This window comes from Bombina bombina, chromosome 2, assembly GCF_027579735.1.
Source record: "Bombina bombina isolate aBomBom1 chromosome 2, aBomBom1.pri, whole genome shotgun sequence".
NCBI lineage: Eukaryota > Metazoa > Chordata > Amphibia > Anura > Bombinatoridae > Bombina > Bombina bombina.
Window position 1 is genome coordinate 642216909 of NC_069500.1, and position 16993 is coordinate 642233901.

Genomic DNA, 16993 nt, shown 5'->3' on the forward strand with positions numbered 1-16993 from the left:
AAAAATAAATAACCCATCTTATTTTCCTTAAGATCCCCCTCCCTCTGCCAATCAAGACCCTCCCTCTCCATAGCGAAAAAATTTTTTCCAAGCCACATCCATAACCCAACCCGCAAATCGCTCCTCATTCTCTCTATCCCCTTTTTCTTACCCAGTCCAATCCTTCCCTGCTCAATCCACTTCCAACAAGACCCCGTGTCCCTGTCCTGATGCTTTCAGATTCCCATCTCCCATTCCATATTCGACTTCCTATACTCCCCGAGCAGACCCCTCCCTTTCCATTTCCCCATTTTTTTTCTTTCCTGACGAGACCTTTCTCTACATCCAGCCCATGTATTCACATTCTATGCCCCGCCTTCTCTACATCCAACTCTACTCTCTCTACTATCCACACTCTATGCCCCCCCTTCTCTACATCCAACCTTTCTATCCACATTCTATTCCCACCCTTCTCTTCGTTCAACCCCGCTAACCACATTCTGAGCCCCCCCCTTCTCTATGCTAAAGTCGTTGTGGTCTAGTGGTTAGCTTTGCTGCCTATCATGCAAGAGGTTGTGAGTTCGAATCCAGCTTAAGATGTTTGCTCTGTGTGTCTTTAAAGTTTTTTTTTTGGCTAAATATATTCTATTTTATTTCCTTAAAGCAAGTTTACTCTTGCTTTTTGTTTTGCAAAATGTTTTCTTTTCCTTAGAGCAAGTCATATCTTTACTGCTATACACTGTGTCTCCATGATTGGGCTAAAATGAGGAAGCGAATGAGTACTGGTCCCGTTTTTGCAACCCTTTGTGCATGATCGTTTGGCCTAGTGGTCAGCATCGCCGCTTGGCGCTCTGTCCAAAGTGAGGTTCAAGTCTAGCTGCGGGCGTGTAGAGCTAGGGAAGGTTTCTGCTCCTTTTAGTCTATTTTGTTTTCTGAAAGCAAATTAGCTCTTCATTGCTTATATTTATTGCTTCTGGGATTAATGGTGTCATTTATTCTTTCACAATACAGATAGAAAGTGCAATTTTAAACAACTTTTTAGTTGACTTCCATGATCGAATGTGCTTCCTTCTCTTGGTTTCCTTTGCTGAAGGTCCAACAGTGCATTCCAATTTTTTTCTTTCACGGTTCCGGTAGAACATGCCATTGTAAACAACTTTCCAATTGACTGCCATGATCAAATTTGCTTCATTCTCTTGGTATCCTTTGCTGAAGGATTTTAAAGGGCCTTAAAATGACATGCTCTGTCTGAATCTTGCAAGTTTCATTTTGACTTTCCTATCCCTTTATGCAGAGCAAGGCATGGGGGCTTATTGGTTAGTTTAGTAGCCTTGAGAGCCTGGAGGTTATAACTGCTAACGTAGCACAGAATGTTGGGGGCAAATTCGTCACGTGGAGACTGTTATGCTACCCTGACCTCTTCTCCATGAGATCTCATGAAGCCAGAACATGATCACAGTTGCAGCAGAAGCTTTCAAGAGATCTTTACAAGGGAGACGGGTGTTCTTTTTCTTGGTTTCCTGTGAAACGGTATGGATTATTTGCCGAGAGAGAGCTACTGCTAACCTAACTGGTCTGAACGGTTGCGCACTTTAACCCAGCCATGACCAGGTATTCATAAAAGCATCAGCAAGGTGACATTCAGACAGCTGCAATGCCTTATTGTGTCCTGTACCCGCAGCAGTGCAAGGAGAGGCACTGACTACATGCTCTATCAGAATCATGCAAGTTTAATTTTGACTTTCCTATCCCTTTGAGGATTACAGAGCATCCTAGCTCCGCCACCCCAAGACTTTCTTCTAGCTTTATTAAAAACTAATACACCAAAAAACAATCAAAAAAAAAAATCCATTTTCACAACCCAGTGCCAGCGTTTTTTGGTTTGTTTGTTTGTTTGGACCCTTATTGCATCAAGGCGCAAATGTAATTTATTTTTACATATTTTTTTTATTTTTTTTTTGGAGCGTATAAGCAATGGGTAGCCTTAAGGAAATAAAACCGGACATGGCCGAGCACCAATAGCTGGATTTAAACCCACAACCACTCGCTTGGAAGAAGAAACCACTCAACCACAATGGCGCACCCTGTCAGGAGTTTGCAGGGCATGTACCCCTTACTTTGACCACTTTAGAACATTAATGCAAGGGAACGTATACCCCTTACTTTGACCAATTGAGAACATTAATGCAAGGGAACGTATATAAGTACTTGAGCCACAATAGTGTGCAAATGGCAAAGGAAGACAGGATCTGTATCCATTGTTTTTCTAGTTTTAGACCAATATTTGAAGTGATAGTATATAAGCAGTGAGTTGCTGCTTTCAGTAAATAAAAGCATTATTTACCTAGGTATGATATGTCCCTGGAAGGCAATACACTACAATAGCCCTGTTTCTCCAGCAGGATTAAACATCTCAACCTTGCGTTTACAAGGTTGCTTTCTAACCCACTATAAACCACCATTGCTTTATGTCAGCTGGTATAAAAACGACAGTACCCATTATTTCCAATGTCAGATCACTGGCTGCTGTCAGGAAGCTGCTGTGGAGCAGTGGTAAGTCCTCGGGCTAGCAAGCACGAGGTCGGCGGTTCGAATCCACCCGGTGGCTATTACGTACCGACCGACTTCCAGTGATTCTCCTATGGCTATGGGAGTAATCTGGAATATACTGGGATTAGTCTAGTGCCAAATGATGTGAGTGGGGTCAGGCAGAGGAGTGAAGTGGATGGAGTCAGGAGGAGGAGGAGTGAAGAGGGTTGGGGGACAGGCAAAGGAGGAGAAGCCTAGTGCCAAATGATGTGGGTGGGGTCAGGCAAAGGAAGAGGAGTCTAGTGGAGGAGGCGTGTAGTGGTAGAAAGTTGGGGTCCGGCAAAGGAGGAGGAGTCTAGCAGAAAAGGAAGTGGGTGGGGTCAATTGGAGGAGGAGCCTAGTGCAAAAGGGAGGAGGTGGAAAATGATGTGGGTGAGGTCAGGCAAAGGAGGAGGAGTCAAGTGGTTAGAAGCAAATGGAGGAGTAGGGTGGGGGAAAAGGAAGCGGGAAGTGTCTGGGGAAAGGAGAAACTGAGATAGAAAGCATAAAAAGAAGGGATATTGATGGGAGGACCTATGTTTTGGGAAAGTCTCCTGCTGCTCCATCCCTCCTTTTTGTTCACTTCACCCTCTACTAGCTCCTTATTCTACTCTCGTTCCCACCTTACTTCCTATATCAGGACCTCCAGCTCATCACCAGAGCTCTCCTTCTTTCCCAGACACCTGCCACATCCTTGTTCACCAGACTACTCTCCCTGTTGTTTCTAACCCCACTGCTCCACCTTTGCCTGACCCCACCTACATCCTTTTCCACCAGACTGCTCCTCCTTTGCCTGATCCCTCCTACCAGACTGCTCCACCACATTCTCACACCTCTCCCTTCTTGGAACCACATCCTATCTTCCCTAACCACACACAGACACACACACGCCCCAACCCTCACCCACACATAGCCATACTCAAATCCCAGCATCATACTCCAGATTACTCCCATAGCCACAGGAGAATCACTGGAAGTCAGTGGGTAAGTAGTGTCCACAGGGTGTATTCGAACCGCCGGCCTCGTGCTTGCTAGCCCGAGAACTTACCGCTGCTCCACAGCAGCTCAGTGATTAGCTCAGCTGCTTTTGGAGTGGAAGTTTGAGGCTTTCAATGCAGCTATGGTTCCATGGTCATCGGGGCCTTTTAGTAACAGCATTTTTTAACTAGTTATTCAAAATTCCAAAATGTATTCTATTTCATTTTGTTCATTGATGCTGCAACTCAATAAATCTGTCTGCAGTCACTAAGTTCTGTCGTTGCATGTCCTTCTGGTAATAATTTACAACTAGTTGTCCAAAGTTGTTGTTGTTTTTTTTATTTCTATTATTATTTTTATTCTGCATGGTGCTCTGTCTGTCTACAGTCTGTAGTGTGGTAGTGGAATTGTATATTTTACAAAATCTCTTTTTTAGTCAGCTGGACTCTTTGCTACTTATATAACGTTTCTTGCATTGCTAGAGTAAAACCAGCCAAACAATTGGTACGGGCTAAGCAAGACCACAACCGCTGGGGTTGCTGTGGCCCAGTGGCTAGGTCAACTGCCTCCCAATCCAAAGGTTGTGAGTTCAAACCTGGCTACAGCTGCCAATTTCTTACGTTGCATGTCCATTTGGTCACATTTTATAACTAGCTGTCCATTATCAAACTGGCTTCGGTCTCTTGCTATCCTTTGCTGAAGGAACAGCATTGCACTACTGGCAGCAAAATGAACACATCTAGTCAGCCAATCACAAAAGACAATTGAGTGCAGGCACCAAGTAGCAGCAGCTCCCACTAGTGTAGAATATGTGCGTACTCTTTTTCAGCAAGGGATACAGAGAGAACAAAGCACATTTGAAAATAGAAGGGAATTTAAAAGTGTCTTACAAGCCTGCCCTAGGAATGTCTGCATGGAAGGCTTACAGAGCATCCTAGCGACAGCGCCCCAAGACATTCTTAAAGCTAGAATAAAAACAATCTCATTGATAGGCTCTACACGCCAATCCTTTGAATTGTGGAGAGAAACACACACACACAAACACACATATTCACATGGGAACAGACATGTCAATGGCACCAAATCTTTAAAAATAAATAACCCATCTTATTTTCCTTAAGATCCCCCTCCCTCTGCCAATCAAGACCCTCCCTCTCCATAGCGAAATTTTTTTTTCCAAGCCACATCCATAACCCAACCCGCAAATCGCTCCTCATTCTCTCTATCCCCTTTTTCTTACCCAGTCCAATCCTTCCCTGCTCAATCCACTTCCAACAAGACCCCGTGTCCCTGTCCTGATGCTTTCAGATTCCCATCTCCCATTCCATATTCGACTTCCTATACTCCCCGAGCAGACCCCTCCCTTTCCATTTCCCCATTTTTTTTCTTTCCTGACGAGACCTTTCTCTACATCCAGCCCATGTATTCACATTCTATGCCCCGCCTTCTCTACATCCAACTCTACTCTCTCTACTATCCACACTCTATGCCCCCCCTTCTCTACATCCATCCTTTCTATCCACATTCTATTCCCACCCTTCTCTTCGTTCAATCCCGCTAACCACATTCTGAGCCCCCCTTCTCTATGCTAAAGTCGTTGTGGTCTAGTGGTTAGCTTTGCTGCCTATCATGCAAGAGGTTGTGAGTTCGAATCCAGCTTAAGATGTTTGCTCTGTGTGTCTTTAAAGTTTTTTTTTTGGCTAAATATATTCTATTTTATTTCCTTAAAGCAAGTTTACTCTTGCTTTTTGTTTTGCAAAATGTTTTCTTTTCCTTAGAGCAAGTCATATCTTTACTGCTATACACTGTGTCTCCATGATTGGGCTAAAATGAGGAAGCGAATGAGTACTGGTCCCGTTTTTGCAACCCTTTGTGCATGATCGTTTGGCCTAGTGGTCAGCATCGCCGCTTGGCGCTCTGTCCAAAGTGAGGTTCAAGTCTAGCTGCGGGCGTGTAGAGCTAGGGAAGGTTTCTGCTCCTTTTAGTCTATTTTGTTTTCTGAAAGCAAATTAGCTCTTCATTGCTTATATTTATTGCTTCTGGGATTAATGGTGTCATTTATTCTTTCACAATACAGATAGAAAGTGCAATTTTAAACAACTTTTTAGTTGACTTCCATGATCGAATGTGCTTCCTTCTCTTGGTTTCCTTTGCTGAAGGTCCAACAGTGCATTCCAAATTTTTTCTTTCACGGTTCCGGTAGAACATGCCATTGTAAACAACTTTCCAATTGACTGCCATGATCAAATTTGCTTCATTCTCTTGGTATCCTTTGCTGAAGGATTTTAAAGGGCCTTAAAATGACATGCTCTGTCTGAATCTTGCAAGTTTCATTTTGACTTTCCTATCCCTTTATGCAGAGCAAGGCATGGGGGCTTATTGGTTAGTTTAGTAGCCTTGAGAGCCTGGAGGTTATAACTGCTAACGTAGCACAGAATGTTGGGGGCAAATTCGTCACGTGGAGACTGTTATGCTACCCTGACCTCTTCTCCATGAGATCTCATGAAGCCAGAACATGATCACAGTTGCAGCAGAAGCTTTCAAGAGATCTTTACAAGGGAGACGGGTGTTCTTTTTCTTGGTTTCCTGTGAAACGTTATGGATTATTTGCCGAGAGAGAGCTACTGCTAACCTAACTGGTCTGAACGGTTGCGCACTTTAACCCAGCCATGACCAGGTATTCATAAAAGCATCAGCAAGGTGACATTCAGACAGCTGCAATGCCTTATTGTGTCCTGTACCCGCAGCAGTGCAAGGAGAGGCACTGACTACATGCTCTATCAGAATCATGCAAGTTTAATTTTGACTTTCCTATCCCTTTGAGGATTACAGAGCATCCTAGCTCCGCCACCCCAAGACTTTCTTCTAGCTTTATTAAAAACTAATACACCAAAAAACAATAAAAAAAAAAATCCATTTTCACAACCCAGTGCCAGCGTTTTTTGGTTTGTTTGTTTGTTTGGACCCTTATTGCATCAAGGCGCAAATGTAATTTATTTTTACATATTTTTTTTTTTTTTTTTTTGGAGCGTATAAGCAATGGGTAGCCTTAAGGAAATAAAACCGGACATGGCCGAGCACCAATAGCTGGATTTAAACCCACAACCACTCGCTTGGAAGAAGAAACCACTCAACCACAATGGCGCACCCTGTCAGGAGTTTGCAGGGCATGTACCCCTTACTTTGACCACTTTAGAACATTAATGCAAGGGAACGTATACCCCTTACTTTGACCAATTGAGAACATTAATGCAAGGGAACGTATATAAGTACTTGAGCCACAATAGTGTGCAAATGGCAAAGGAAGACAGGATCTGTATCCATTGTTTTTCTAGTTTTAGACCAATATTTGAAGTGATAGTATATAAGCAGTGAGTTGCTGCTTTCAGTAAATAAAAGCATTATTTACCTAGGTATGATATGTCCCTGGAAGGCAATACACTACAATAGCCCTGTTTCTCCAGCAGGATTAAACATCTCAACCTTGCGTTTACAAGGTTGCTTTCTAACCCACTATAAACCACCATTGCTTTATGTCAGCTGGTATAAAAACGACAGTACCCATTATTTCCAATGTCAGATCACTGGCTGCTGTCAGGAAGCTGCTGTGGAGCAGTGGTAAGTCCTCGGGCTAGCAAGCACGAGGTCGGCGGTTCGAATCCACCCGGTGGCTATTACGTACCGACCGACTTCCAGTGATTCGGCTATGGGAGTAATCTGGAATATACTGGGATTAGTCTAGTGCCAAATGATGTGAGTGGGGTCAGGCAGAGGAGTGAAGTGGATGGAGTCAGGAGGAGGAGGAGTGAAGAGGGTTGGGGGACAGGCAAAGGAGGAGAAGCCTAGTGCCAAATGATGTGGGTGGGGTCAGGCAAAGGAAGAGGAGTCTAGTGGAGGAGGCGTGTAGTGGTAGAAAGTTGGGGTCAGGCAAAGGAGGAGGAGTCTAGCAGAAAAGGAAGTGGGTGGGGTCAATTGGAGGAGGAGCCTAGTGCAAAAGGGAGGAGGTGGAAAATGATGTGGGTGAGGTCAGGCAAAGGAGGAGGAGTCAAGTGGTTAGAAGCAAATGGAGGAGTAGGGTGGGGGAAAAGGAAGCGGGAAGTGTCTGGGGAAAGGAGAAACTGAGATAGAAAGCATAAAAAGAAGGGATATTGATGGGAGGACCTATGTTTTGGGAAAGTCTCCTGCTGCTCCATCCCTCCTTTTTGTTCACTTCACCCTCTACTAGCTCCTTATTCTACTCTCGTTCCCACCTTACTTCCTATATCAGGACCTCCAGCTCATCACCAGAGCTCTCCTTCTTTCCCAGACACCTGCCACATCCTTGTTCACCAGACTACTCTCCCTGTTGTTTCTAACCCCACTGCTCCACCTTTGCCTGACCCCACCTACATCCTTTTCCACCAGACTGCTCCTCCTTTGCCTGATCCCTCCTACCAGACTGCTCCACCACATTCTCACACCTCTCCCTTCTTGGAACCACATCCTATCTTCCCTAACCACACACAGACACACACACGCCCCAACCCTCACCCACACATAGCCATACTCAAATCCCAGCATCATACTCCAGATTACTCCCATAGCCACAGGAGAATCACTGGAAGTCAGTGGGTAAGTAGTGTCCACAGGGTGTATTCGAACCGCCGGCCTCGTGCTTGCTAGCCCGAGAACTTACCGCTGCTCCACAGCAGCTCAGTGATTAGCTCAGCTGCTTTTGGAGTGGAAGTTTGAGGCTTTCAATGCAGCTATGGTTCCATGGTCATCGGGGCCTTTTAGTAACAGCATTTTTTAACTAGTTATTCAAAATTCCAAAATGTATTCTATTTCATTTTGTTCATTGATGCTGCAACTCAATAAATCTGTCTGCAGTCACTAAGTTCTGTCGTTGCATGTCCTTCTGGTAATAATTTACAACTAGTTGTCCAAAGTTGTTGTTGTTTTTTTTATTTCTATTATTATTTTTATTCTGCATGGTGCTCTGTCTGTCTACAGTCTGTAGTGTGGTAGTGGAATTGTATATTTTACAAAATCTCTTTTTTAGTCAGCTGGACTCTTTGCTACTTATATAACGTTTCTTGCATTGCTAGAGTAAAACCAGCCAAACAATTGGTACGGGCTAAGCAAGACCACAACCGCTGGGGTTGCTGTGGCCCAGTGGCTAGGTCAACTGCCTCCCAATCCAAAGATTGTGAGTTCAAACCTGGCTACAGCTGCCAATTTCTTACGTTGCATGTCCATTTGGTCACATTTTATAACTAGCTGTCCATTATCAAACTGGCTTCGGTCTCTTGCTATCCTTTGCTGAAGGAACAGCATTGCACTACTGGCAGCAAAATGAACACATCTAGTCAGCCAATCACAAAAGACAATTGAGTGCAGGCACCAAGTAGCAGCAGCTCCCACTAGTGTAGAATATGTGCGTACTCTTTTTCAGCAAGGGATACAGAGAGAACAAAGCACATTTGAAAATAGAAGGGAATTTAAAAGTGTCTTACAAGCCTGCCCTAGGAATGTCTGCATGGAAGGCTTACAGAGCATCCTAGCGACAGCGCCCCAAGACATTCTTAAAGCTAGAATAAAAACAATCTCATTGATAGGCTCTACACGCCAATCCTTTGAATTGTGGAGAGAAACACACACACACAAACACACATATTCACATGGGAACAGACATGTCAATGGCACCAAATCTTTAAAAATAAATAACCCATCTTATTTTCCTTAAGATCCCCCTCCCTCTGCCAATCAAGACCCTCCCTCTCCATAGCGAAATTTTTTTTTCCAAGCCACATCCATAACCCAACCCGCAAATCGCTCCTCATTCTCTCTATCCCCTTTTTCTTACCCAGTCCAATCCTTCCCTGCTCAATCCACTTCCAACAAGACCCCGTGTCCCTGTCCTGATGCTTTCAGATTCCCATCTCCCATTCCATATTCGACTTCCTATACTCCCCGAGCAGACCCCTCCCTTTCCATTTCCCCATTTTTTTTCTTTCCTGACGAGACCTTTCTCTACATCCAGCCCATGTATTCACATTCTATGCCCCGCCTTCTCTACATCCAACTCTACTCTCTCTACTATCCACACTCTATGCCCCCCCTTCTCTACATCCATCCTTTCTATCCACATTCTATTCCCACCCTTCTCTTCGTTCAATCCCGCTAACCACATTCTGAGCCCCCCTTCTCCAAGACATTCTTAAAGCTAGAATAAAAACAATCTCATTGATAGGCTCTACACGCCAATCCTTTGAATTGTGGAGAGAAACACACACACACAAACACACATATTCACATGGGAACAGACATGTCAATGGCACCAAATCTTTAGCTTGTCTGGGTGCTCTTTCAAAATTCTTTCACTTACAGCCCAGAAAAGGTGATTGTCAGCCGATTTATGAAGGCCTTATGGTTTCTCTTACATGAGAAGCAGATAATTTGAATAATAGGAGGAGCCTGCAGCACTAGCAATGGCAGAGCCAAGCAATGTATAAAATTCATTCCAAAGAATTTCCTTCCATCTCTCTAGATCGAGATAAACCTTATCACACACAGATCTTTTGCACATGTTTGTTGCAAAGCTGATAGTCCTCACCATTCCTATTTTTATTGCAGATCTTCACTACAAGTATTCTTCATATACTGTATATAAACCCATTTTAAGTTTCAAAGAATCCACCTCACCCTGCTCTTTTAGAGATGTAATTTTTATTAGATGCAATAATAAAATAATTTATTTTGTGTACTTACCGTTTTGGAAAAAGTTGACTTACCAAGTGCATCTTAGACACATGTGAACTTTACTGACCTTAAGTTAACATTCAAAGGGGTAAACAAACACATATAAAGTCCCCCTCAGGAGTAGGATTATCAAGTGTTCTACAAAGTAATGCTGGATAACAAAGAGGTATTCAGAAGAAAGACATAGTAATGTTTTTGTATTTCTTCAGAATAATGAACTGTATATTTAACCACTCAGAGTGGGTGAGGACACATAATCCTCTCCTGTATTATGGAAAACATGGTGTTTATTACTCTTAGGGAGGCTTGAGGAAAGGTTTGTAAATCAGTGAGCTAGAACCCTTGCTCTTGTGGAAAATCCATGTGATGTCCCTGCTGAAGGAAATGACATACAGAATAGGAAATGTATTATACTGAGGGTCAGAGAATGAAATGACGCCCCCAATAGTAAAATTACTGACTAACATATCAACCCACTAGCATGACCACCCCCCTTACTAAGCCTGCCTGTATGCAACCCTGACTGGCTCTGTGTCTTTGTACATGGTAAGGTTATGCTGCTGGGAGCCTGTAACTTACCCCACAGGTGCAATAAAGGGGTGAATAGTCTCTTGCACTATAACAAAGAGTGGGTATACTCCAAATATCTTCCCCCAAAAGGAGAAATAAAGGCAACTCCCTCTTACCACAAGCGCTCCTATTCAGGAGCTAAAACCCACAATATAAGGTTAAACTGATAAAAAAATATATTTTTTTAAAATACAATGCATTTTACCAGTCCATTTCTGCGTAGTTAATGCATGTGTAAGAGGCACCTGGGATATATACATATAGATAGATAGATAGATAGATAGATATAAATAAATTAGTGATAACATGATATACAAACTATATGATCAGACATATTTATATATACTAATAACTTTAAAAGCTTGACAAACACCCTGCTTTTAATTTTTTTGTAGAATGCATGACAATTAATACACAAATTACATGGATTTTGTGCACAAGCATTCAGGGTTTGAAACATTCAGATTTTTTATTGTCTAAAAAGATAGATAATCCCTTGATTACCTATTCTCCAGTTTTGCTTAACCAATACAGTTATATTAAAATACATTTTATCTCTGTGATTACCTTGTATCTAAGCCTCTGCAGACTGCACTATTATTTCAGTTCTTTTGACAGACTTGAATTTTAGCCAATCAGTGCTGACTCCTAGGTAACTCCACTGGAGTGAGCATAATGTAATCTATAGGGCACATATGAACTAGCACTGTCTAGCTGTAAAAAATGTCAAAATGCACTGAGATAAGAGACGGCCTTCAGGGACTTAGAAATTAGCATATGAGCCTACCTAGGTTTAGCTTTCAACAAAGAATACCAAGAGAACAAAGCAAAGTTGATGATAAAAGTAAATGGGAAAGTTGTTTAAAATGACATGTCCTGAGTCATGAAAGTTTAATGTTGACTAGACTATCCTTGTAATATTTAACAAAGCAACAACAAAAAGAGTGGGTGGGACTGATGTATAGCCTATACTTTCTGTGTGAGAAATGTTCAACAAAGTTTAAAATGAAAAAATAAATAAAATAAAACAACATGCACACTGTACAAAAGAGCAACTTAGGCACTGTTTTGTTGTTGTAGGAGGAAGCACACTTATTTTATTTGCATGATGCAGCTGGTCTCCAACTCTTCAGTTAGATCAGCTGAAATTTAGCAAAGCTAAAGCTTGTTGAGAGAATTCAGAAATCTACTAAAAAATAAGCTAAAAGAAGTTTTTATTATAAAATCCTTATATCTGTGTGATCACTTACATATATTTAAATTATACAACCTTTAAAATGAATACCACAAATCAGCTATTTACTGGTCCTTTAAGTCCCACACCCCCTTTCCACAATCTTTCAAAGCAGCCTGTTAAAATAATAAAGTAAAATAATAAAGTAAAATAATAAAGTAAAATAAAAGGATTAGTTAAAACTGCTGTTCTGTAGCAGGAGATCGGATTAATGTGTTACCTGTCATTCTGCTTGTTATCTAAACACGCAGTGGAGGGGGTTACACCGGTGTAATGTCGAAATCTGTGACCCGGCGGAATGTGCGTCACTCACTGAAATGCCGCCCCTTATAAAGTGTCACAAGGGCTGTTGGACTCACTTCGTCCCATGGTTAAGCCGGCCCTGGGTGGGGGACTTATAATGCTCACATCTCAGCCCTAGACCACTTAAAGTGAATGTCAAGTTTGATGAATCAGTGCCCATTTTTTTAAAAACCCTATTAAAAACAGGGGCACTTTCATTCATCAAACTTTACATTTCTCTCATTTTGTTAAAATACACTGTCAGAAAAAATGTGCAAAAATTGTACCTTTAGGGGTACAACAGCTTGTCACTGGGGCAGTACCCTCAAAGGTACACCCTCTGTACCCTTTAACATGGGTACAAATTGGTACCCTTGCAGATTGTACCTTTCAAAGGCAAATATGTACCTTTGGTGACTATATTGGACCTCAGTGCTATGGTACTATATTGTACCCTTATAAAATGGTGCAAATCTGGCCTTTTAAGAGTACTGCCCCAGTGACAAGCCCTTTGCACCCCATGATGCCAAATTTGTACTCAACACAGCATATTACAAATGCTGTTCCATTAAACTTATTATATAATATTCAAATATGCATTCATTTAATGTGTACTTTTTTAGACAGTATTACAATAGCCACACTACAGTTTTAAAAAAAGTTTGGATATTGTAGCCATAAAGTAAATCCAAAGACTGCTACAGAACCACCTGAAAGAACTAGACTAAACTACCAGTTCCAAAAAGTACTACTCAACAAGTTTTAGATCACTTTGTACTAGACTCTAAAAACACCCCATTTAATTTAGGGTGACATGCCACATAAAACATGAATATATATATAAAACATATAGAAAACAACATAATAATAAAATATAATTAGCGAAAAGAAGGGGGGATTCGGAGGGATAAATGATAAAACTCACAACCATACATTGAATTGTCACTCTATGCAAAATATATGCAAATTAGTCTTTCCCCAGTACGCATTTTGGTGATGAACCTGCTACCAATAGATGGAGCTGTATTGCACATGTCAAGGAACTTTCAACCAACAGATGGCGCTATGGCGTGTTACACAATGTCCATGTGTGTGACTGGGAAATGGTTACAATTTTTTTTTTTTTTTAAATTTCATAAACAGCTCTTGTTTATTTTATAGAATTTAAAACGAAAATTTTTCTTTGAAATTTTAGTTAATACATTTGCTTAAGGTGCTCTAAATATAAAAATTAAAATGTTAAGTGCTTGTTTGCTATTTAGAACCAGCAACACAGTATCATTGAATATATGGGTTATTAAGTATTTTTTTGCTTTGTCCGCTTCTTGCATATTACCAACAACGATTGAACATAATTATTTTGCTGTACAACATGTATGTTGCATTCATTTTAGGTGACTGCCAGTTATGTGAATATGAATCATTGAGGTGTGCAAATTATATGGACTTGCAGGGTTTGGCAGCCTTGAACCACCGATCCCCTTCAAACTTTTAGTCACACAAGTGATTGTACCTTTTTGGGGGGATTAATAGGTACAGACATGGACCCTTTGACAGTTGGAAACATATTTGTACCTTATTTACCACTAAATGGTAAATATTAGTTCCTTAAGGTGTAATTATGATCCATTGAGGGTACAACCACAGCAGTTGTACCCTAAGTGTTCACAAACGGACCCCAACCGTACCCTTTTTTCTGACAGTGTACTTACCTTGTAATCTTGAAAGCCGCTCCACCGATTCCCCCTCCTGCCGCTCGTCACTTCATACGTCATCCTCCAGTCACGGCTTCCCCCCCAGGAGAATCATTGCCTGGGGCAACGCCGTGATTGGAGGAAGCCGGATTCGTCATTTTTTACATATAAAGAGGCTTGTGACAGGCGGGGGAAGTGCTGAAGCGGCTTTCAAAATTAAAAGGTAACTATTTTAACAAAACAAGTTAAATGTAAAGTTTGATGAATGAAAGTGACCCCTGCTTTTAATAGGGTTTTTAAAAACCGGACAATAATTAATCAAACTTGACATTCACTTTAAAGAGACATGGGGCGGTTTATGACAAAACCATCCCTGTATGGAATCAGGTTGGGTGTCACGTATGTTGCCTCTTACATTGAAATAGAAACCTGAGACCCTTACTACAAAACAGCAATTCTGCTCTTTTAGAAAAATAATACTGTGCCTTTGAGTGTCCAATTAATAAGTGTTAACATTGGCTCATAGTTTTCTGTATTTTAAAACGTATCCAACATTTTCGTACTTCTCATATTTCCCAAGGTCAGTCTGGTGTTCTAAAATAAGTTGTATACCATAGGAATGTGTACACCACGTCACTTCCGATGATGTGTAATCAGCTATTGAAGGGGTGTGGCGCTCACTGCGCATGCGCAAGAGGCCCAACCTCCTACAAACAGCTGTTTAAGGCAACTTATTTGAGAACAATGGGTCGAGGAATTCTATGGACCGTAATCTGCAATGCGCATGCGCAAACAACGCGCACACGGCCCTACTCCTCATTGATCCATCGTGCGCCGCCGACTTGCCGTGCCCGGGGGGTGCTTACGATGGTTACAAGGGGGTGCTGATGGGGCTTACATAACTTACACATTGGGTGCTTATAGGGGTTACAGGGGGTGCGGATGGGGCTCACATAAGTTACACAGTGGGTGCTTATAGGGGTTACAGGGGGTGCTGATGGGGTTACATAAGTTACACAGTGGGTGCTTATAGGGGTTACAGGGGGTGCTGATGGGGCTTACATAAGTTACACAGTGTGTGCTTATAGGGGTTACAGGGGGTGCTGATGGGGTTACATAAGTTACACAGTTGGTGTTTATAGAGGTTACAGGGGGTGCTGATGGGGCTTACATAAGTTACACAGTGTGTGTTTATAGGGGTTACAGGGGGTGCTGATGGGGTTACATAAGTTACACAGTTGGTGTTTATAGAGGTTACAGGGGGTGCTGATGGGCTTACTTAAGTTACACAGTTGGTGTTTATAGGGGTTACAGGGGGTGCTGATGGGGTTACATAAGTTACACATTGGGTGCTTATAGAGGTTACAGGGGGTGCTGATGGGGTTACATAAGTTACACAATGGGTGTTTATAGGGGTTACAGGGGGTGCTGATGGGGTTACATAAGTTACACATTGGGTGCTTATAGGGGTTACAGGGGGTGCGGATGGGGCTTACATAAGTTACACAGTGGGTGCTTATAGGGGTTACAGGGGGTGCTGATGGGGTTACATAAGTTACACAGTGGGTGCTTATAGGGGTTACAGGGGGTGCTGATGGGGCTTACATAAGTTACACAGTGTGTGTTTATAGGGGTTACAGGGGGTGCTGATGGGGTTACATAAGTTACACATTGGGTGCATATAGAGGTTACAGGGGGTGCGGATGGGGTTACATAAGTTACACAGTGGGTGTTTATAGGGGTTACAGGGGGTGCTGATGGGGTTACATAAGTTACACATTGGGTGCTTATAGAGGTTACAGGGGGTGCTGATGGGGTTACATAAGTTACACAGTGGGTGTTTATAGGGGTTACAGGGGGTGCTGATGGGGCTTACTTAAGTTACACATGGGGTTCTTATAGGGGTAAGTTACACAGGGGGTGCTTATGGGGATGACATGGGGGGGCGCTGGTGCTTATGAAGTTTACAAAGGGGGTGCTTAGATATGTTGAGCTAGCTCCAGGTAATGTACAGTTGCTCCTTCAGCAAAGGATACCAAGAGAATGAAGCAAATTTGATCATGGAAGTCAATTGGAAAGTTGTTTACAATGTCATGTCCTACCGGAATCGTGAAAGAGAAAAACTGGGTTTCAAGTACCTTTAAAGTGGTATGAAAGTCAAAATAAAACTTGCATGATTCAGATAGAGCATGCCATTTTAAGACCCTTTTATATTCACTTCTATTTTCACATTTACTTCATTTTCTTGGTGTCCTTTGTTGAAAAACAACATGTGCATATCCTACACTCGTGGGAACAAGCTGCTGGTTGGTGGCTACACACATTTGTCTCTTGCCATTGGCTGACTAGATATGTTTAGCTAGCTCCCAGTAATGCACTGTTGCTCCTTCAGCAAAGGATACCAAGAGAATGAAGCACATTCGATCATGGAAGTCAATTGGAAAGTTGTTTAAAATGGCAAGTCCTACCGGAACCGTGAAAGAAAAAATTTGGAATGCACTGTTGCTCCTTCAGCAAAGGAAACCAAGAGAAGGAAGCACAATCGATCATGGAAGTCAATTGGAAAGTTGTTTAAAATGGCATGTCCTACCGGAACCGTGAAAGAAAAAATTTGGAATGCACTGTTGCTCCTTCAGCAAAGGAAACCAAGAGAAGGAAGCACATTCGATCATGGAAGTCAACTAAAAAGTTGTTTAAAATTGCACGTTCTATCTGTATTGTGAAAGAACAAATGACACCATTAATCCCAGAAGCAATAAATATAAGCAATAAAGAGCTAATTTGCTTTCAGAAAACAAAATAGACTAAAAGGAACAGAAACCTTCCCTAGCTCTACACACCCGCAGCCAGACTCGAACCTCGCATTGGACAGAGCTCCAATCGGCGATGCTGACCACTAGGCCAAACGATCCTGCACAAAGAGTTGCAAAAACGGGGCCAGTATTCA